Genomic DNA, 23,390 nt, shown 5'->3' with positions numbered 1-23,390 from the left:
TAATAAGTGTGATTTCTACCCTTGAAAAGTAGATAGTCTGACAGGGAAGAAAGTTAAAAAGCAGTGACTTATGTAAGTAAGTGCTTTGGCAGTGGGGGCAGAAGAGACATGATGTCAGGAGCAACAAAGCTCATCTGGGTTAAGGGCCGTGGGGAGAGACAGTATGAGTCCAAATAGGGAAAATGATTTTTAAGCATAATGCCCCAAATCATTGACTCTGCTGCAGAAGATCAAATGTTGACTCTGCCAGTTCCTGCCTTTCTGATTTGGGCAATTCCTGAACATGACTGGGTTTCACATTCCTCACTGTAAAATGATTATTATAATAGAGAGCTGTTGTGAGAATTAAGGAGGTTAATACATGCAAAATGCTTCAGAATAAGGATTTATACAAAATACGTTAAGAAAATTAGTGTCAGCCTCAACTGAAAATTAAAAAGGAAGAAAAAAACATGTTTTCTAGGCAGAAGGAAGAGTTTACACAGAAGCCTCAAGAGAAGAGAAAGGAATGATGAATTTCAGGAATCAAAAGAAATTCAGGGTGTCAGTAACCTTAAGTTTGGGGCAGGAAGAGGGGAGAGGTGGAGTCCAGAGGATACATGCATGCCACGTAAGGAGTGGTTCTATAAGCCTCATTAATGAGTTTGTTTTTATCCTAGATGTTAATGAGAGACAAAAGAGTTTAAGAGTAATGTGATCATATTTGCATTTTGGTAAATTTGCTCTTTCTGCTGGGAGGTGAGAGTGAGGGGTAAAGAAAGTCTTTCAAAAGGAAAAGACTGGGAACAAAATGCAATTGAAAGATGATGATTGTTTGGATCTAGGGGTGACACTGGATATGGACAGGAAAAACCCCAATATACTGAAAAGTATTGTGTACTACCTTGATAGTTGGTAGTTGCTTGAAAGTGGGGTTTAAGGAGAAGCTAGAGTCTTTGATGATGACCTGGCAACTCACTAGTTGATGAGTCAGTGATGAGATTCACTGTTGAAGAAGCATTAGGAAAGGAGCCTGATAGGGTGGTGGGGCATGAATTTGGTTTTACACATGCTGTTGTGGCTCTGAAACAAATAGGGATGCGCACTAGGTAATTGGATACACTAGTTTGTGTCTCAATAGAGAGTTTGGGTTGGGGATATTGATTTAGGCATGTATTAACATTTGATGATTGAAACCATGGGCAGAGATGAGGTATTCACAAGAGATGAAGCAGAGAAGAGAAGACCACTTAGGGTAGGACAGTGAAGGATGAAAGATGAGCATATATGGGAGCCTGACACAGCACAGTGTGGGAGATGGACGGAAAGCCAAGAGGGTGGTGTCAGAAAAAGAGTGCTGTGTATCCATATGTGTATATTTTTATATGAGCAGGGAAGCAGTCCTGTTGAGAGTTGCTGAGTTTAAGTAAAATAAGAGCTGAAAAGTGTCCACTGAGTTTAACTGATAATAGTTCTGAAAAATTTTAAGCTAGAATATTTTTCTCCACCCTGCCAATTGGAAATAAGATAGAATTCAGAACATGAGGCATAGTATTATTTACTATTAAGTCCAGTGTTTGACTAACCTGTACCTTTCCCAAGGGGGATGGATGTGTGAAATGATAATACATACCCTCTGACTCATAGTGAAACCTAGAAAAACACAGGACTTAAATGAAAAAAAAAAAATCAGCGATGAATAAAAGAAAACTTCATTCCTAAAAAGTAATTTAGATATACAGACTATTAGAACTAAAAGACATTTTACAGTTCATCTGGTCAAACAGGCTCATTTTATTAATGAGAGGATTAAAGTTCAGCCAAGTTAGCCCAAACTTACTTCTCTTTTATTCTCTAGGATCAACTTCCTCATTCCTTTTGATTTTGTGCTGGAGTTTAAAAATTCTTTCAGTGCTTATGAAGTCCACACAGAGAACACTATATTATTAAGTCAAGCCATTCTAAGCATGTGCTAGATATTTTCTATATTAAAATGAGAAGAAAGCATCCTATCCTTGTTATGCTTTCACAGGGTTGTTAAATAAGACTCCTTTTTTTTTCCGAGTTGTCAGGGTAAATGGGAAATAGAACTATGAGGACTGCAGGCGTTCACTCAAACACTTTTCATTGAGTGAGAATGCAAAATAAACAGCCCTTTACATATATGGGAAAGAGCCCCTTAAAATGCTGGTACATCTGGGCTATGTTTTCCTTTCCCCTTAAATATTTTTGTTTTTGATGGGAGGAAGCAGGCAGCAAGTGACAAACAATGGGAAAGACCATCCAAGTAAGCCTAAGGAAACCTAATTTAAGCTGTTTCCCTATGTGATCTGTCTACAGTGCTTTAGAAAGAGCTGTATTTGCTAGTGGGTTAGAGCAGTGTATTATTTTTCAATCAATCTGTCCTTTTTTCCAAGTTTCTAATACTTCTCATTCTGCCCTAGTCAGACACTTGAATGGTGCAAGTTCTCTATTATTCATCAAATACCTCAAGCTGTTCCTGTCAAGTTTCTCAACTCATTTCCTACAGATATTTCACAAAAATGCAGCCAAAAAAACTTCACTGCCAGGTATGAGTCCATCTGAATAAAGAATGCAGGAGCTAGACATTTTGCAAAAAAGGAAATGGACTGGAAGCCTGTATTCTTTCAATACCTGCATCTGTTTACTTTGTACCGGCTGTTAAACCCTACTTCCAACAACCTGATTATTCATTTTCCTCTACTTCAGCCTTCCTCACTAAAAAGGGATCACTCCTTTCCCAGGGAGGAAGGACACATTCATAAGAAGAGCAGAGTTTCCTATCCTCTTTTTAGTAAGTTAAAGGCATTTAATTTTAAGAATCAGCTAAGTAACTGTTTATAAATCATATGAAGGAAGTAAAGAGTTTGGAGCAAACTTCAAGAGATTAAAAGGAAAATAAGCAATTTGGGAAGATGTTCATTACCTGAGTGGACCATTCTGTAGAAACACTACTTTCTAACCAAAATATTCTGCAATGGAAGATTTTTCTTCACTCAAAATATTTAAAGAAGAGGTAATTAGAAAAGCAAGACATTATTTTGCATTATATCTTATGGTCAAATAACATGACTTGGAAGACTGAAATGAGAACAGAGCAAACTCAAAGTGCTTGCTCTTTTTTTGGGGGGGGGCCTGTTTTAGTCTTCTTTCCCAGACTTTTAGTGAAATAGTGTACCTGTAGGACTTGAACAGGGTCTTAAGAAGAAATAAACATCTTAACCTGGAAATAAAATTTCCAAAGAAATACAACAAAAAACAGAGGTTCAGAAAACTACTAATGACAATTCTGATTAATTTTTCAAAGATCAAAATATACTCAAGGAATGATATACCCTAAATCACATAATTTTATGTTAATATTTTAATATTTTAAGTAATTTGTGTGGGCTTCATGTATCCTTAAAACTTAGAAGGTTATGCAAACAAAAAGCTACTCTTAGAATATTTCACTTAGGGCAGATATTTAAGGAAGAATTTCTAAACAAAGGAAGAAATAAAATACCAGAATTGTTAAATATGGTTCCATCTGAAAGCAATGTACAGACCATTCAAATTCTCAAAGTCAACTTTTAAAGCCTTAAATTATTTACTTTAAGGATAACTAAACATTTTAGATTTTTTAAGCTATAAAAATCCATGTGTAAATATTTTTTAAAGATGTTTTTATTTTAGAACGAGTATGCACAAAAGGGGGACTGGTGAGAAGGAGAGAGAGAATCTCAAGCAGACTCCCTGCTGAGCACCCAGCCTGACATGGGGCTCAATCTCACAATCCTGAAATCAAGAGTCAGACACTTAACTGACTGAGCCACCCAGGTGCCCCCAGGTGTAAATATTTGTACACTGACTTATTTGTTCAGTACTGTAATGCTATGGAGAAAGAAATTTGTCAACACATTTTTCATCTCAAAATATTTATAATGCTTTAGGGGCCAAAATTATTGCAAAAACAGTGAGTAATGTGAGACAGTGCTTGGATAGTTCGGATATAAAGATTATGAACACACTTGAAAGTCAGGAAAGATTTGATGGGGGGAAGTTGAAGTGAAGAAAGGCCCAAAGAAATAGGGACAACGATTCAAAAATCAACCAACCAAGCAAGCAAAAACCTCATCATAAAAAACATTGTTTGTTCAGAGAGAGGTGGGGATAAAGATTGAGAAAAATGTTGAGATAGAAAGGTCTGAGGTCAAAACAGCTCTTATCTGGTGATGTCCGTCTTTATAGCAAAATATGAACCTTGTTTGCTGGTAAGGAATGAAATTGGTAAAGATAAATTTGGTGACTATACGCAATATAATGTAATGGTTAAGAGCCTGGGCTTGAGTGCCAACTACCTGGATGCAGAATCCTGATTCTGTCACTCAGAGTTATATAGCCCTAGGCATAACCCTGTGTGCCTGAGTTTTATTATCTGTGAAATGGGAAAAATAACACTATACTTTGAGGGCAGTTGTGAGGATTACATAAAAATACATTAAGTGATTAGAACATTGCCTGTCATTTAGTGAATACTAATAATTGCTAGCTGGTATTATTTATTCTTCTTCTTATTTTTCATTAAAGGTTTATTTTATTGAGAGAGAATGAGTGAAAGTATACATGAATGGAGAGAGGGGCAGAGAGAGATGGAGAGAGAATCTCAAGCAAACTTCCTGTGGAGCCCAACCTGGGGCTCAATCTCACAACCCCGAGATCATGACCTGAGGAAAAACCAAGAGTCAGACACTCAAACTACCCAGCTACTCAGGCATCCCTATTTTTATTATTATTATTTAAAAGTTGGGAGTAGTTTGGAAAGATCCCTACAAATAATATAATCAGTAATCAATTGCTGATGATTGAAGGATTGTCAAGCAGACAGATCTTTGGTTATCTAGGAAGTATAATTTAAAAAAATCTTCCTTCTCCTGATATCACATAGCACTTTCCCTATGCTCTATTACAATATGTATCTATATGTATCTATACAACATCTTCTGTTATACTTACTTATGTACAGATTCTGTTTTACCCAGAAGCTATAAGATCCTTGAAGACAATGACTGTAGCCAATTTGTTTTCAAATCTTCAGAGCAGGTGGGGATAACACTTTACAAATAGATGCCCAATAGCTTTAGTTGAATGAATGAAAGAATGGTTGCTGAAGGACCAAGTCTTTGTCCATTCCAGTGTGAGGGAAGTAAGAAATGAAGAAAGAACCCACTAAGAAGTGTAGTTAGTGGGTTGGGAGGAGAAACAAGATCTCATGAAACTCTGAATTCTAAATAGGCTTAGAATTTGGCTTTCACAAATATTGTTTTCTGTATAAGTTCATAACATTGTATTTGTACCAAGACTTACATTTGAACTCCCCAAAGACATCAACAAATACTTCTTTAAAAATAACTCTAATGTGTAATACTGTTATTTTATTAGAAGGATAATAAATGAGCAGCACTATGAAATCAGCATATACTTTAAATGCATATGGAAGAAAGACAAGTATTTTTCTTGCATTGATTTTCCTAGTTTTGTAAGCATGGGCCCTCCTTGTTATTTTAGAAGAATTTAAAAGGCCATAATGTGGTAGTTAATTCCTCTCTTAGAAATATTAATGTTTCTACTTATACAGTCTTGATAGAAAGATATAATTCCTTAGGAATTAGTCCAAATGCTAAGAAAGGTTTCTTTTCTTTTTTAAGAGTTTAGCTGTCAAAATGCATTATTATTTCCATGAGGATTTTGCTTTATTGGATATTTGTGTAGAGTCAAGAACTAAAATATGTCCTCAGTGATTTTACCTCATGTAACATATGATATTGATAAAAGACTTAAAAAATTATTTACTCAAACCAAAATATTTAAAAAGACATTAAAATTTTAGCATTTTAGAAAAAAATAATAGATTTCTGTGACTTTCATATTTCCTGCTGAATAATAGTATTTGGAAATTTGCATGTATATGAAGGGGTGAGTGAGTCGGAAAAATTAAAAATAGGCAATTGAGAACAGTTTTTGAAATGTTATTTATCATTCTTAGATTGGATCCATTTAGGGGTAGCTTCATTCTTGTTTTATGAGATGTCATCTGAAGCTCCCAACCTGAAAGTAAGAATTCTTTAAGAACATTTTAATTATATGAATAGATCAAGGATGAACAACTGATTCAGAAAGCACCAACAATGAAGCCAGGCAGAGTCAATCAAATTCTCTCTCCTAGGAATGTGAAATTGGGAAAATTTCAAAGACTGGTGCAGATATTGATAAAAACTGGATTTGTAAGAATATATTTCAGGAATCCAAGGCACTTTCATGGTGGAGTCAGGAGAGATGATGATGTGAAATTAGAGAAGAGGAAACCAGAATGGAGAGTTACCGTCTCCCATTTCCTGTTTCTGTCTCAGGAGATCCTAGAATTCTGTGAAGCACACTGGACCTTCCAAAATATTCTCTTTTCTGCTCAAGCTACTTTCAGAGGGTTTCTGGGTTTTGAAACCAAACCATCCCTGACTAAGTTATAGAACAATAAATTCAAGTGAAAAGCAAGCTGAAAAATAAGAAGCCAGAGCTATGTAAGAACAGCTGCAAAAGATTTAGGGGTCATTACAGATGACATAGGTCATGCTCAATGTAGCTAAATCTTCTCTCCTAAACTAGTAGCTTTCCTGCCAGGAAGCCAATGAATCTCAAAACCCTAGAGTTAGTTTTACTCTTTTCTTTTATTCCTCCTGCTCAAACAGCCAACAAGCTCTATTGTTTTAATTTATAGATGATGAAACTGAAGCCCAGGGAGGGAAGTCATAGAGCTCAAGGCCAGGATCTAGTTACCAGCAAATCCAGGGTTTGAAGGCTTAGTTCCAGGACTTGCCCAATACCCCTTCCTATCATCACTTTACTTTTTTGGCTATAGTGCTATAATAGAATGAAAAATTTGTATATGATAGACACACTGAAAAAATTTATTCCTCTCAAATATAAGCAATTTTGATACATTCCAGGATCTAGTCTTTGCCTCCTGTATAAACATTCATTAACCACTTGAGCTGATCCAATCCTATGTTTTAAATATCCTTTACATGCTCATGACCACCAAATGATATTTATGGTTCTTATTTTTCTCTCAGACTCTTTAGTTTTATTTCCCACTGCTTATTTGACATCACCACCTGGATGCTTAATAGTTACCGCAAACATGACAAGTACAAAGCCAAACTCTTGATTCCTATTCCCTATTCTTCCCCTGGGTTCTCATTTCAGAAGATGGCACCTCCATTCATCAGCTTCTCAGACCCAAAACCTTTGAATTATCCCTGACCTTGTTTCACATTCTACAACCAATCTATAAGCACAGCATATCATCTTTGCCTTCAGAATATACTCCAAACCTGACTTCTTCTTTTCCCCATTCTACTACTGCCACTGGAGTCCAAGCCAGCACCACTGGCATCTACTTGTGACTTTCCTACTTACAGTGATACCATATCAAATGTAGAAAAACATCCAAAGTGTTATAAGGCCTATATGATAAGGCTTTGACTACTTCTCTACTCTGATTTCCTGCCCCAAATCTGTCCTATTTTCTTCCGTGAGTTGTAGGTTTTATATTTAGGACCTAAATTGAACTTGAGTTGAAACTTTGCACAAGATGTCAAGTATGGATTAAAGTTTATATGCATAGCTAGTTGTTTCAGGACAATTTGTTGAAAATACTTTTTGTTTCTCGACAGAATTGCCTTTTTACTTTTGAAAAAAAATCAATGGACAGTATATATGTAAGTCTGTGCTCTGTTTCTTTTATCTATTTGTCTGTCTTGATACAGATACCACACAGTCTTAATATTCTTTTTTTTTAATTTAGGTATAACTGACATATAACACTATTAGTATACAATGATTTGATATTTATATACAATACAGATATTTGTATACATTGTGAAACAATCAGCATAATGTCTAGTTACCTTCTATAACCATACAAGGTTACAGATTTTTTTGTTGTGATGAGACCTTTAATAATTACTCTTAGCAACTTTTAAGTAGGCAATACATTCTTTTTTAAAAAGATTTTATTTATTTATTCATGAGAGAGAGAGAGGCAGAGATACAGGCAGAGGAAGAAGCAGGCTTCATGCAGGGAGCCCGACATGGGACTCGATCCCGGGTCTCCAGGATCACACCCTGGGCTGAAAGTGGTGCTAAACCGCTGAGCCACCCGGGCTGCCCGGGCAATACATTCTTGACTATAGTTAGGGTGCTGTGTCTTACATCTCAATTACATTTATTTTATATCTGTGATTTTGTATCTTTTGACTCCCTTCATTCCTTTTGCCTACCCCCCAACTTCCCTCCGCCTCTCTGAAAACCACTAGTCCGTTCTCTGTATCTGTTTTTTTTAATTACATATATAAGTGATATTGTATGACTTATTTGTATGACTCAAATACTTTTGGTCTCTGCCTATTTTATTTCTGACTTATTTTACTTAGCATCATATTCTCAAGTTCCATGGATATTGTTATAAGTGGCAAGATTATCATATAATCATATATCAAAAATTCTACTCAAAGGTGAATATCTAAGATAATTAAAAATAGGGGTTCAAAGAGATACCTGTATGTCCAGTGTTTATTTGGAGCACTATTCAGAATAGCCAAAAAGTGAAAACTACCCTAGTGTTCATCAACAGATTAATGGATAAACAAAATGCACTATATACATACCGCCATAAGGAGGAATGAAGTTTTGACATGTGCTATAACATGGTTGAATTTTAAAAACATTACTCTTCATGAAATAAACAAGACATAAAAAAGGCAACTATTGTATGATTCCAGTTATATGATGGCATCCGAAATAGGCAGAGACCAAAAGTATTTGAGGTTACTTGGGTTTGGAAGAACTAGAGAATGAGGAATCATTGCTAAGTGGTTACAGAGTTCTTTTTGGGGCAACAAAAAATATTTGAAAATAATGGTAATGGTGGTACAACATGGAATTAATGTTGCTGAGTTACAATGGCAAATTTTGTATCAGATATTTTATCACAATAAAAAATTATTTTCTGAGTAGCCTATTTTTAAAAATAAATCAATTAGATTTAAGGTTTTCTTTGTGAGATAACTTTAATGCTAAGCAGATTCATTTACACAGATCATCCTTTGTGAATCTATGTTTGAGCTATAAATGTATATGAATCCAATTGTTTCCTAATACTTACTGTAATTCAGCAGTGATATATATATATATATATATATATATATATATATATTATATTTTTTTTTTCTAAAGATTTTATTTATTTATTCATGTGTGGGACTCGACCTCGATCACACCCTGGGTTGAAGGATCAATTAACAGTATATATGTAGGTCTATGCTCCAGGATCACACCCTGGGCTGAAGGCGGCGCTAAACCGCTGAGCCACCCGGGCTGCTCTCAGCGGTGATAGTCACTGAAAGGCAAAATGTGATCATTTTGAATTATCATTGTTTTAAAAAATATAAAAGTTCTATATAATGAGAGATAGCTTCTTGCTAAGGCAGAAGAGGGACATTCATGATGTGATACAAATATAAACAGGATATCTGTTACAGAAAGAAATAACCTTTCAGTAGCTGTTAGTATGTGAATATAATATTTAGAGAAAAGTAATTAATTCATTTTATTGGTACTGTACTAACACCTCAGGTGTGTAGTGAATTCTTTCTGAACTTCAACTTCAGGTTTTCCATTATAGTCTTTTGCATTGTTTACCTGAGAAATTTGACCTTGAGAAGATGAATCCAAATTCAGAGGGGATTATTTATTACCATTTGTGATTACTTTTAGTTGTATTCATGGAAATAGCAGACAGGATCCACTCAATCTTTATATTTTTCAAGGACTTGTCTCCTTTCATGCAAAAAAAAAAAAAAGCTTATTAGGTTTTAAATACCACACTATGTAATGGTGTATTTTTATATATAAAAAATAAACAGGAAAAATATTTTAAGGCTGAATTTAAAGAAAGGAAACATTACAAATTTAAAAAATCACAATAAGTAATGTATGAATCTATATTAAAAATAACCAGGGACTATGTCCTTTTATTTTTTTTAAAGTTTACTTTTTTTTTCAGTAATTTCTATACCTAACATGGGGCTTGAACTCATGACCCCGAAATCAAGAATCTCATGCTCTTCCCACCAAGGCAGCCATGTGCCCCTACACTGTACCCTTTTAGAAATGCAAGTGCAACAATGAAACTTCCTGTTAGAGTAAGAGGACCTATGTCTGAATCTGGGCTCTGGCGCACTACCCTGGGCAAGTCATTTAACTTTTCTCCTCCTCCTCCTCCTCCTCCTCCTCCTCCTCCTCCTCCTCCTCCTCTTTTTTGTCAAGTGTACCATAGACATAACAAAACCCATACTTCTCACCTTACTGGATTGCACAGTGATGTGCTTTTTGTGAACATGTTTTCTGTGGTGCAAACTTGAATTATTCCAGTATGTTTGAGACCTTCCAACAGCCAGATTAACCTTACTTTTTTAGTATCTACGTTACATAATTTAAAAAACGACATTAAACTCAGATACATTAAAGATGGAAACATTATTTTCATTAGTGGTATACCAGCTATACTTGGGTGAGAACAGCTATAAATTCTTTCATTCTCATATAATTATTTAATAGACAGTAATCGTCCATTCCTTTGAACACTTCATAGTTGAACAAACAGGCTAAATCAAATTTTTCTACGTGTAAATAGATGATAGCAAAACTAGCCCTAAAACTCAGGTTGTTGTCTATCTCCTAGTTTTATACTTTGGAAATTGTCAATGTCTCATCATAGTTGAAAGAAGGAAAGTATAGCAGAGAACATTTACCTGCTATTGTTTTATCTTTTCCCTAATGCACTGACTGCAGGAAAGAAATGCTCTCGTTTTTAAGAATCTGAGAATAATCTTGGAATAAATAGATATAAATTTAAAGGGTAAATTCTTAGGAGAAATACTATGCATTACAGTGTTAAGAAAATAAGCTAAACGGGCAGCCTGGGTGGCTCAGCGGTTTAGCGCCACCTTAGGTCCAGGGTGTGATTCTGGAGACCAGGGATGGAGTCCCACGTCGGGCTTCCTGCATGGAGCCTGCTTCTCTCTCTGCCTGTGTCTCTCTCTCTGTCTCTCATGAGTAAATAGAATCTTTTAAGAAAAGAAAGAAAGAAGCTAAAAGTAAGAATAAAAAAATACATAAAAATATACACAAGGGAAAACAAAATTAAAAATCAAATAATATGAGATATTTCATGTTCTAGAACTGCAATTTTGCTAACTGGTTGATTTAGTCTGTATATATTTACGGCCTTTTTGTGTGTGTGTGTGTATGTATGAGAGAGAGAAATTGTATATATTTCACTTAAATAAAGGTATTACAACAAACTTATTAATTTTGTATAAATTCAGCCAGAATTTGAGTTCTATAGATACTTGATAACAGTTTGAGAGCCTTTACAATGAAGCTTTCATATGATCAGACTTTAGGTTGAAACTAATTCACTCATTAAAAGTATCAGAACAAGCCCCATCATGATTATTCCTTCTAATAAGAAAAAACCTGATTAGCTTTTTCCAGTGAAAACATGTTAATGACCAGCAGGCACTCAACATCACTAATCATCAGGCAAATGTAAATCATAAATCACAGTAGATATCACCTCATACCTGTTAGAATGGCCATCATCAAAAAGAAGACAAATAAGTGGTGGTGGGAATGTGGAGAAAAGGGAATCCTGTGCATCATGGATGAGAATATAAATAGTACAGCCACTACAGAAAACAGTATAGAAATACATAAAAAAAAATTACCATATGATCCAGCAATCCTACTTCTGGGCACCTATCCAAAGGAAATGAAAACAGTATTTCAAAGAAGTACCTGCACACCAATGTTCATTGCAGCATTTACAATGCCACAATATAGAATCAAAATGTGTCTATAGACAGATGGATACACAGACCACACACACACACACACACACACACACACACACACACACACACAGAAATTTTATTCAGCCATGAGAAAGAAGGAAACTCTCTCATTTGTGATATTATGGATGGACCTTTAGGACATCATGCTGAGATAAGCCAACAAAAGACAAACGCTATGTGGTTTCCCTTAAGTGTGGAATCTAAAACAAACAAAAAAAGTCAAATTCACAAATTCATACAATAGAGAATAGGGAAGTGGTTGCCAGGAGCTTGGTGGGTGTTGGGGGTGGTGGGAAACAGACACTGGTAAGAGGGTACAAATTTTAACTATAAGATGAATAAAGTCTGAGGAGCTAATGTGCAACATGGTGACTGTAGTTGATAATACTCTTACATAATTGACATTAGAGGGTAGAACTTAAATGTTCTCACCAAAACAAAACGTGTTGGTAGATGTGTTAATCAACTGGATTGGAGGAATTTTTTCACAGTATATATGTATATGAAAACATCACTATGTACAGTTTAAATAATTTACAATTTTGTCAATTATACCATTAATAAAGCTGAAAAATATTAAGCGCAAATAAAGGGAATTGCAATTGACATTTACTTAAGCATAATAATCTGCCCTACCTTGGGTACATTGTATGTTTCTAAATAAAGAAAGTAGAAGAATATATCAAACTCTCTCTGGGAAGCAGTTGTGTTAATTTTCTTAAGGAGAAAAGCAATTCTTTCAAAGCATTAAAGTATCTAAGCAAGTCACTTCAGACCTAAAAATTTGGGCTGTTTGCAATAAAATTTGTTCGGCAGATTTCTAAAAATGTTTTTTCATTTTCCTTTTAATGATTATATATGTTTTGGGGGAATAGTGTATGCACCGTTAGAAATATTTGACTTCTTCCCATAACCTTGAATTGGTGTTGACACGTGACATGTTTATTCATATTCCTGATCAGTTTCTATAATCCCTATATAAAAACTCACATACCATGTTAACAACACACCAAAATTATCAATTATTTGTGTATATGATAGGTTCACATTGAAATTAAATTACTCACTTAAAATATGTTAAATGTTTGGCACATTCATGGGGGAAAAAAGCCAAATAAGTTGTCTGCATTATATATAACGTACCTAAGGGAATGTCAGTTGTACTGATTTTACAAATAGGCACCTTTTAAAAAAAAAAAAAAAGTCCTGTTATCGTTACAATTTTACAGCAAAGGAAGTAATTTTTACTGTTTGCAACTTCCCTCATGGTTTTTCTCAGGATGAAAGCCTAAAGATCAAAAATATTCACGAATGCCGTTATTCTATAAACAACGCTCCCAGTCACCCTTCTACCACTTCTCTTTGCCAGAAGAAACAAATGCCGGTTGCTTTCATGCAGCCAACATTGAATTTTGACAAGGAGGCAAAATGATACAAAGCCAACAAATACCAGAAGAATAATGCAAGGAATCTCACCTCAGACTCAGAGCACACAGTCAAGCAGTGGCTATTGGAAAACTGACTCTACTCTAGATTTTGATAATCTCCCTCAAGTTTCAACGCATTACTAAAAAAAATAGCCTTTCTTTTCTATAAATTGACATTATGAACAAGTTACACAGATGACTATCCACCATAATATGTATTTTGAGATTTAACACTTCTCCTTTTTGTTTTTCTTTATTCAAAGAGCTTTTACAGTGTCTTAAACTGTTGAATTCTGCTTTTGTGTATGAGGACTATTGGTGAACCCCTTCTCTGTGACTGCATGAAGCTAAACACCATGGTGCTAGTTACAAATATAAAAATATAACAGCAAAGTCTTTTTATGGTCCTTCCTAAATTTCAGGTGTTGTGCTAAGGGCTTCACATTTATTATCCCTTCTAATTTCTGTAACGACTCTGTAAAATATTATAATGATCTCTATTGAACAGATGAGATAGAGTGACCAAAGTAAAAGAAGTTGTCTTATAATTTATAATCAATAAATGGGATAGTTTTTCCCTAGACCCAGACACATCTGATGCCGAAGGCAGTTCTTTACTATTATGCTCTGCTGTCTCATCAGAGAAAAAATGGTAGTTTTGTCACTTGAGGGCTCTAAGAAAGGTCTGTTTTCACACTGAATATTAGAGGACAAGAAATTCTGTTTTACCTTAAATGTTCTATTGAGTGTTTCATATAAGTGATACGGATATTGTTGTCTACAAACTTTCAGCTGATTACTGCAAAGAGTTTCTATTGGGCAGAAAATAAAAAATCTTTGGGCCCAAAAGTAGTTTTCTTCTCAGGATAACCTCTGTTCCCACCAGCTGTCCACAACATTTCATTTTGCTAAATGCCCAATGCTAGCACTTGTATTCAGAAAAGCCTGTGAGTTGCCTTGTAGTGCTTTAGATTACCTAATTTGTGGCAAAATGGTTTATTTTTTCAGGGGGATGTGAAAGGAAGTATCTCCATGATGCTAACTAAGCAAAACCACTGTACAGGGAAACAATTGATGAGCTAGCTTGTGCCGTGGAACACTCACTATCTGATTGTTAATTTCAGACATGAATATATTACCCTTTTGAACACAAAGTTGGAGCTCCTGCAGTCTTTTCAGATGGAAGATGTGTACATGATCAATGATTTAAAAATAAAATTGAAGAGAAAAAGTTAAAAATATGAGGATATACACAAAGAGAAAGCTGTTCATGCCAAGACTTTAGCTTACAAATAATTATTTCAAGGTGAATAGAGCAAGAGATTTATATAGTAATACTACAATAAGAATGTAGACATTACACAAAAAGGGATTTGGGGCTCTGAAAGGAGTTTAGATTTCCAATATGAAAATTTCAAAAAATTAAAAAGTCACAGAATCTGTGACTCTGCTAATTGGTTTAGTTGCTTCCAGCAACGAACTAGCCCATATCACTTGAGGTTGCTGAATTAATGCTTTGAGATCTGATTATTCATAATTATAAAACAGTCACATTAGTGGCACATTATTGATGTGGTTAATTAAATCAGCATTATTTTCATAAAGCATTATAATAAATTCAGGCATACTTCCCTAAGTACTACTTACTAAAGTAGAATATTTTTTATTTTCTTAATAAATATTATCCTATTGAAGAAAGTGCTCTTAAAAATATTTTCAAGCCAAGTCAAATAAATGACAGCATTCTCTTTTCCATTTTTCAGAGGTACTTGAAATTTGGGGGAATGTGTTCAGAATTTAGAATATTCCAGCCCACATTCCAGGAAATTCCTTGGCAGTGTTAATCATGGGCCTCACACACAAAATACTTCAGTAAAAATGCTGTGTGCCACTTGTCATGTAGACATGTAAAAGTTTTTGAACTGTATTCATTTTGTTAGATCCCAAATACTTTAAAAAGGTCATAGCATTACCCAAGGCAAGTATGCGAAAAGCCATTAATTTTTAGGGAAGATTAGGAGAATAGATTATATCCATAGAATATATAGGTAGAAAAAATAGAATATATATAGGTAGGATGAATACATACAATTTAATCACAACTATGGCAGATGTTCCTGTAACAAAAAAAAAAAAAAATCTGTTTTGTTAAGACATCTGAAGTCAAGAATAATTAGAGATAGTTTTGTAAATTTTGAAATGACCTTATATTCTTGCAAATAATTTTTGACATTTACAACAATATGGAGATTGGAAAGTCATCATTTAAGATAATCAGAAAAGGTTAAAGAATATTAAAAATATTATTTGAGGGTTGGAGGATTTGACATTTCTCTATACCCCCCACCAAAAAAGAACAGAAAAAAAAAAAGAACCAACCTAAGGTATTACTAAGCATTGAGAATATCAGAAGTTAAATCCTTGTTGTGCTCTCAACAAATTCTGTATCATTGAGAAAGTCTCAATTCCTTAGGATTCTTTATCTGTATATTGAGGAAAATGGACATTGTAGATCATATGGTTCTTCACTCCGTATGTCTGTATCATTCTTTGGCTCTATTTCTTTTCTAGACTTTAATCTTTCTCCATAAAGAGGGAACAATATTCCTGGAAGTTTGGTGGTTGCAGTGTACAGGATTCATTAGTTAATGGAAAGCCATGCTTGGGAAGATTTAGAAATGCTTTTGCCATCTGTAATACTGATCATTTGGACAGAGTTTTCACTTTATACAAATTGTTGTAACAGCTCTTATCGCACATAGAGATGTCCCCTGTGCTGTGTAGTTAAGGGTGCACTTAAGCACAATGACTAAAGAAAAGGTTGGTGATAGGCTCTTACTAGATGACCTTCATATCTTCAAGAAGTGAGAAGAGGCCATGTAATATGTATTGGAACAGTGATGGCGGTATATCTATTTGGGGCTTTCAAAAGAAGGTTTGTCGTGCAAATGTCCTAGTGAATATTAGTGATAAATACCAGTAATTATACACAGCTTTTACTTCTGGAAGAAGACTATTTTTTTGTCAGAAATATGGAAGCTTTAAAAATGTCATAAATAGAATACTTGGATCAAAGTAAATGGTTCTGTGATTTTTACCTTGTGTGGAAGCAAGGGTGATTATCTAGTTTTGGATAGTCAAGATTTGAAGATCCAGAGCTGTTATCATTTCTCTGGAATGGGAATTGATAGTAAGTTAAGAACTTGCCAACCTAACGTGGCAGAAAATTCTTAAAATCTACCAATATGGTATAATGAGATGGGAAATTTGAACCAGAGGTGTAGTTCTGTCTTCTGCATTTTGATTTGCCTTCTTTTCTCTTCCCTGACAGTGAAAATTGTTAGAATGCATATTTATCTATAATGGCATAAGAGAAAAGTGAGTTGGCAAATAGAAAGGAGAAAAGCAATGGAGAAAACATTTAGAAAACAAAGGGGTGCGGGGGTGGGGATGGTGCTTTTATTGGAATGACTACATGGTAGTATCAATGCAAACAACCAAACCCAGACATTTTTAGATGATCCAACAATAAGACCAAAGCAACTTTAAAATGGGAACTCACTGAAAAGACTCCTCTGAAACTTATTATTCATCTGTATCTATTACCCCTTATTCCTTACCTGATTCTGCTTGCACTTCATTTTCAATAACTTCTACTTTTATTTTATTTTATTTTTAATAAATTTATTTTTATTGGTGTTCAATTTACCAACATACAGAATAACACCCAGTGCTCATCCCGTCAAGTGTCCACCTCAGTGCCCGTCACCCATTCACCCCCACCCCCCACCCACCTCCCCTTCCACCACCCCTAGTTCGTTTCCCAGAGTTAGGAGTCTTTATGTTCTGTCTCCCTTTCTGATATTTCCCACACATTTCTTCTCCCTTCCCTTATATTCCCTTTCACTAGTATTTATATTCCCCAAATGAATGAGAACATACACTGTTTGTCCTTCTCCGATTGACTTACTTCACTCAGCATAATACCCTCCAGTTCCATCCACGTTGAAGCAAATGGTGGGTATTTGTCGTTTCTAATGGCTGAGTAATATTCCATTGTATACATAAACCACATCTTCTTTATCCATTCATCTTTTGATGGACACCGAGGCTCCTTCCACAGTTTGGCTATTGTGGACATCGCTGCTAGAAACATCGGGGTGCAGGTGTCCTGGCGTTTCATTGCATCTGTATCTTTGGGGTAAATCCCCAGCAGTGCAATTGCTGGGTCGTAGGGCAGGTCTATTTTTAACTCTTTGAGGAACCTCCACACAGTTTTCCAGAGTGGCTGCACCAGTTCACATTCCCACCAACAGTGTAAGAGGGTTCCCTTTTCTCCGCATCCTCTCCAACATTTGTGGTTTCCTGCTTTGTTAATTTTCCCCATTCTCACTGGTGTGAGGTGGTATCTCATGGTGGTTTTGATTTGTATTTCCCTGATGGCAAGTGATGCCGAGCATTTTCTCATGTGCATGTTGGCCATGTCTATGTCTTCCTCTGTGAGATTTCTGTTCACGTCTTTTGCCCATTTCATGATTGGATTGTTTGTTTCTTTGGTGTTGAGTTTAATAAGTTCTTTATAGATCTTGGAAACTAGCCCTTTATTTGATACGTCATTTGCAAATATCTTCTCCCATTCTGTAGGTTGTCTTTTAGTTTTGTGACTGTATCCTTTGCTGTACAAAAGCTTCTTATCTTTATGAAGTCCCAATAGTTCATTTTTGCTTTTGTTTCTTTTCCTTCGTGGATGTATCTTGCACGAAGTTACTGTGGCCGAGTTCAAAAAGGGTGTTGCCTGTGTTCTCCTCTAGGATTTTGATGGAATCTTGTCTCACATTTAGATCTCTCATCCATTTTGAGTTGATCTTTGTGTATGGTGCAAGAGAGTGGTCCAGTTTCATTCTTCTGCATGTGGATGTCCAATTTTCCCAGCACCATTTATTGAAGAGACTGTCTTTCTTCCAATGGATAGTCTTTCCTCCTTTATCGAATATTAGTTGACCATAAAGTTCAGGGTCCACTTCTGGGTTCTCTATTCTGTTCCATTGATCTCTGTGTCTGTTTTTGTGCCAGTACCACACTGTCTTGATGACCACAGCTTTGTAGTACAACCTGAAATCTGGCATTGTGATGCCCCCAGACATGGTTTTCTTTTTTAAAATTCCCCTGGCTATTCAGGGTCTTTTCTGATTCCACACAAATCCTAAAATAATTTGTTCTAACTCTCTGAAGAAAGTCCATGGTATTTTGATAGGGATTGCATTAAACGTGTAAATTGCCCTGGGTAACATTGACATTTTCACAATATTAATTCTGCCAATCTGTGAGCATGGAATATTTTTCCATCTCTTTGTGTCTTCCTCAATTTCTTTCAGAAGTGTTCTATAATTTTTAGGGTATAGATCCTTTACCTCTTTGGTTAGGTTTATTCCTAGGTATCTTATGCTTTTGGGTGCAATTGTAAATGGGATTGACTCCTTAATTTCTCTTTATTCAGTCTCATTGTTAGTGTATAGAAATGCCATTGATTTCTGGGCATTGATTTTGTATCCTGCCACGCTACCAAATTGCTGTATGAGTTCTAGCAAGCTTGGGGTGGAGAATTTGGGTTTTCTATGTACAGTATCATGTCATTGGCGAAGAGGGAGAGTTTGACTTCTTCTTTGCCAATTTGAATGCCTTTAATGTGTTTTTGTTGTCTGATTGCTGAGGTAGGACTTCCAGTACTATGTTGAATAGCAGTGGTGAGAGTGGACATCCCTGTCTTGTTCCTGATCTTAGGGGAAAGGCTCCCAGTGCTTCCCCATTGAGAATGATATTTGCTGTGGGCTTTTCGTAGATGGCTTTTAAGATGTTGAGGAATGTTCCCTCTATCCCTACACTCTGAAGAGTTTTGATCAGGAATGGATGCTGTATTTTGTCAAATGCTTTCTCTGCATCTAATGAGAAGATCATATGGTTCTTGGCTTTTCTCTTGCTGATATGATGAATCACATTGATTGTTTTATGAGTGTTGAACCAGCCTTGTGTCCCAGGGATAAATCCTACTTGGTCATGGTGAATAATTTTCTTAATGTACTGTTGGATCCTATTGGCTAGTATCTTGTTGAGAATTTTTGCATCCATGTTCATCAGGGATATTGGTCTGTAATTCTCCTTTCTGGTGGGGTCTTTGTCTGGTTTTGGAATTAAGGTGATGCTGGCCTCATAGAATGAATTTGGAAGCACTCCATCTCTTTCTATCTTTCCAAAGAGCTTTAGTAGAATAGGTATGGTTTCTTCTTTAAACGTTTGATAGAATTCCCCTGGGAAGCCATCTGGCCCTGGACTCTTGTGTCTTGGGAGGTTTTTGATGACTGCTTCAATTTCCTCCCTGGTTATTGGCCTGTTCAGGTTTTCTATTTCTTCCTGTTCCAGTTTTGGTAGTTTGTGGCTTTCCAGGAATGCGTCCATTTCTTCTAGATTGCCTAATTTATTGGCGTATACCTATTCATAATATGTTATTAAAATCGTTTGTATTTCTTTGATGTTGGTAGTGATCTCTCTTTTCTCATTCATGATTTTATTAATTTGAGTCTTCTCTCTCTTCTTTTTAATAAGGTTGGCTAATGGTTTATCTATCTTATTAATTCTTTCAAAGAACCAACTCCTGGTTCTGTTGATCTGTTCCACAGTTCTTCTGGTCTCGATTTCATTGAGTTCTGCTCGAATTTTAATTAACTCTCTTCTTCTGCTGGGCGTAGGGTCCATTTGTTGTTTTTTCTCTAGCTCCTTTATGTGTAAGGTTAGCTTTTGTATTTGAGTTCTTTCCAGTTTTTGAATGGATGCTTGTATTGCGATGTATTTCCCCCTTAGGACTGCTTTTGCTGCATCCCAAAGATTTTGAACGGTTGTATCTTCATTCTCATTAGTTTCCATGAATCTTTTTAATTCTTCCTTAATTTCCTGTTTGACCCTTTCATCTTTTAGCAGGATGGTCCTTAACCTCCACGTGTTTGAGGTCCTTCCAAACTTCTTGTTGTGATTTAGTTGTAATTTCAAGGCATTATGGTCTGAGAATATGCAGGGGACCATCCCAATCTTTTGGTATCGGTTCAGACCAATTTGTGACCCAGTATGTGGTCTATTTTGGAGAAAGTTCCATGTGCACTTGAGAAGAATGAGTATTCAGTTGAGTTTGGATGTAAAGTTCTGTAGATATCTGTGAAATCCATCTGGTCCAGTGTATCATTTAAACCTCTCGTTTCTTTGGAGATTTTGTGCTTAGAAGACCTTGATAGAAGCGTGAACTCTTCTCACTGTAGCATTCCAGCTGTTCTCTCTTTAAATCTCAGGCTGAATTCGTAGATTTTCAGGATGATTTGAAGGTTATCTAGGTAATTTGTTGGGGACAGGTGATTTGGGGACCCTACTCCTCCACCATCTTACCCCTCCTCCAACCTTCTACTTTTAAATTAATTTCCTGCACATTTCTGGTTTCCCTTTCTTGTCCCAATGTGAATTTTTATTTTTATTTATTTATATATATATTTTTATTGGAGTTCGATTTGCCAACATATAGTATGACACCCAGTGCTCATCTCAAGTGCCCCCCCCTCAGTGCCCATCACCCAGTCACCCCATACCCCCACCCACCTCCCCTTCTGCTACCCCTTGTTCATTTCCCAGAGTTAAGAGTCTCTCATGTTTTGTCACCTTCTCTAATTTTTCCTACTCATTTTCTCTCCTTTCCCCTATAATCCCTTTCACTATTTTTTATATTCCCCGTATGACTGAAACCATATAATGATTGTCCTTCTCTGATTGACTTACTTCACTCAGCATAATACCCTCCAGTTCTATCCACGTTGAAGCAAATGGTGAGTATTCGTCATTTCTAATGGCTGAGTAATATTCCATTGTATATATATACCACATCTTCTTTATCAAATGCAAATTTTTAAATATCATGTGTACCATGCTTTGACTCTTTAAAATTTTTTTGAGATTTATAATCTGATCAACTATCATGAGTTAATATGGTAATGGAACAAAGAACAATATTTGGCTTATGTAACTGTTAAATAGTTTTAAATGTATAACTATATAGAGCAGTCTGCCAATTTAACATACAAACATTTCATGTTCAATTGTTTTCCCTTGGACACAGTAGCTTAATCTGGGATTTTTAAGTGGATGAGAGGAAGATTTTCTGGATGGCAGGGATTTTGGAATATGTGAAATCAACATGAAGTCAGTCACCTTCCTACTTATGTATATGTCAAAAACATCTATATATCCTCCTTTATCCCCAGGAATGGGGAAGTAAGGTACAAAAGGGATTTTTGTTTCATCGAAAGAAAAAAATGCGAGTCTGATAATAAGTCTTGCTAAGGTGAGAAGAATCCTTTCTAAAGATCTTTCTAATTTACTTGTTTCTGTTTTTATGCAATCTTTCTTAGAGACCAAGCACAAAAAAGGCAAGGGATCTACAATATGTATTTCAGTAGTGCAGTTCATTTAGTAAAGCTGCTTTTAGAGTTTTCTTGTGGCAATGTACATTTATAATTAATGTGAGCTTAATTTTTGAATGTTTGTCTTTTGGTTTAGTATACTATCTGACCATAAATTCAGAAGTGTTCAATGCCTTGAAGAGGAAAGTTTGCCACAGTGTAATCTAAAGTGAGGTTTTACTTTGTAAAGGCTAAAAATTGTAGCAAAGAAATTGTACTTCATACCTAGCATGAAATTTAAAGACTAAATTAAACACAGATATGAAAATCCCACAAACAACTGAGAGAATATTCCTGTCTGAATGCCTTGAAAATTTATATCCTGAGAAGTAAATTTGCTTGAATTACTGTGTAGGTTATTATCACATAAGGCAAACGGAATAATCTCCCCTCTCAAATAACTCAAAAGATCCTCAATATGGAGAATATTTAATTTCCCAATAAGGAAAATAACATATAAATGATTCACTAGCTGTTTCAAACCTGGAAAACAAAATGACATTGCATGCTATCTGCCTGCATTAATTTAATATAAATTATGAAAAGAGTAGAGAGTGCCTACCTCGCTATTATGTCCTACAAATTGCTGAGCAGCTCTCTTAGTGTTGTACTCAACAAAGAGCTGGAGACAAACACCCATAAACTATGACATTGGAATTTGATTGGGCTCCAATAGTATGCTTTGGTCTCAGATGTCCAGTTTTCCATCAGGGAGACTTTTCCTCCTCAGTACTGTTGTGCCTTATTCTCTTCCGCATGCCCATTTTAACATACACAAAGCAATGTGGCTTGTTGATATTGAGTGATATATTACTGCTTGGGGATAAGGACTTAGGGAGAAAGGTGAGGAATGGAGAGGGAAGGAATTAATACTTGCTATGTGTTCCAGAGTCTAGATTCTCTCTCTCTCTAATTTATCACATTTAATGCCCAGAACTTAGTAGGTGACTTGCAATTTTTTAGTTCAACATTGGTTGAAACTTCATACAGCTTCACATCATTCAAAATTGAGGTTCATTTTTTCACCCTCCTTTCAGAGATGAAAGAGCTGAGCTCAACAGCATAAATAGCTCATGTAGTTATACAATTAGTGAGTTGCAGGACATGATTCAAGGTGAGATTTGTCTGATTCTCCAAACTATCTTCCCTCTGTAACTTCTAAGAATGGCAACGTATTTCTATAAGAAACATGGAGAAAATGCAGCAGTTAAAAATCAAAGATGCATCAAGATGCAATTACTGAACTGAAGGGTTCTTAACGGTTATATAATCAAATCTCCTTATTTTGAAGATAAGGAAATCAAGAAAAAGGTAAATGGGAATTAAGTCAAAAGTACAATAAGAGAGAACATGTTTATACTTTAAGTGCCCATAAATTCTACAGAAGGTTGCAATCCTTATTTTCTAAAAAGTCATTATAGGACTCAACAAAGTTTTACATTTAATGAATAAATTGATACTTATTATCATTATTGGCTTTTGTATTTCGGTCCTCTAATCAGTAACTAAGATAAAAA

General features: G+C 35.5%; 1 protein-coding gene across 4 annotated transcripts in view; it reads right to left on the bottom strand.

Annotated features, from left to right (window-relative positions):
• Positions 1-23,390, bottom strand: part of GPC5 (glypican 5) — a 1,340,252-nt gene that overhangs the window by 56,305 nt on the left and 1,260,557 nt on the right. The window contains exon 9 of one of the 4 annotated variants that reach the window (XR_012002021.1): positions 9,739-9,876. The exons of the other annotated variants lie outside the window; for them this stretch is intronic. The gene's annotated coding sequence lies outside the window, so the exon portion shown is untranslated. The remainder of the gene's footprint in view (positions 1-9,738; positions 9,877-23,390) is intronic. 4 annotated transcript variants of the gene reach the window in all.

Source organism: Vulpes vulpes, chromosome 6 (assembly GCF_048418805.1).
Source record: "Vulpes vulpes isolate BD-2025 chromosome 6, VulVul3, whole genome shotgun sequence".
NCBI lineage: Eukaryota > Metazoa > Chordata > Mammalia > Carnivora > Canidae > Vulpes > Vulpes vulpes.
Note: the sequence above shows the minus strand (reverse complement) of the source record. Positions and strands in the feature narration are given on the sequence as shown.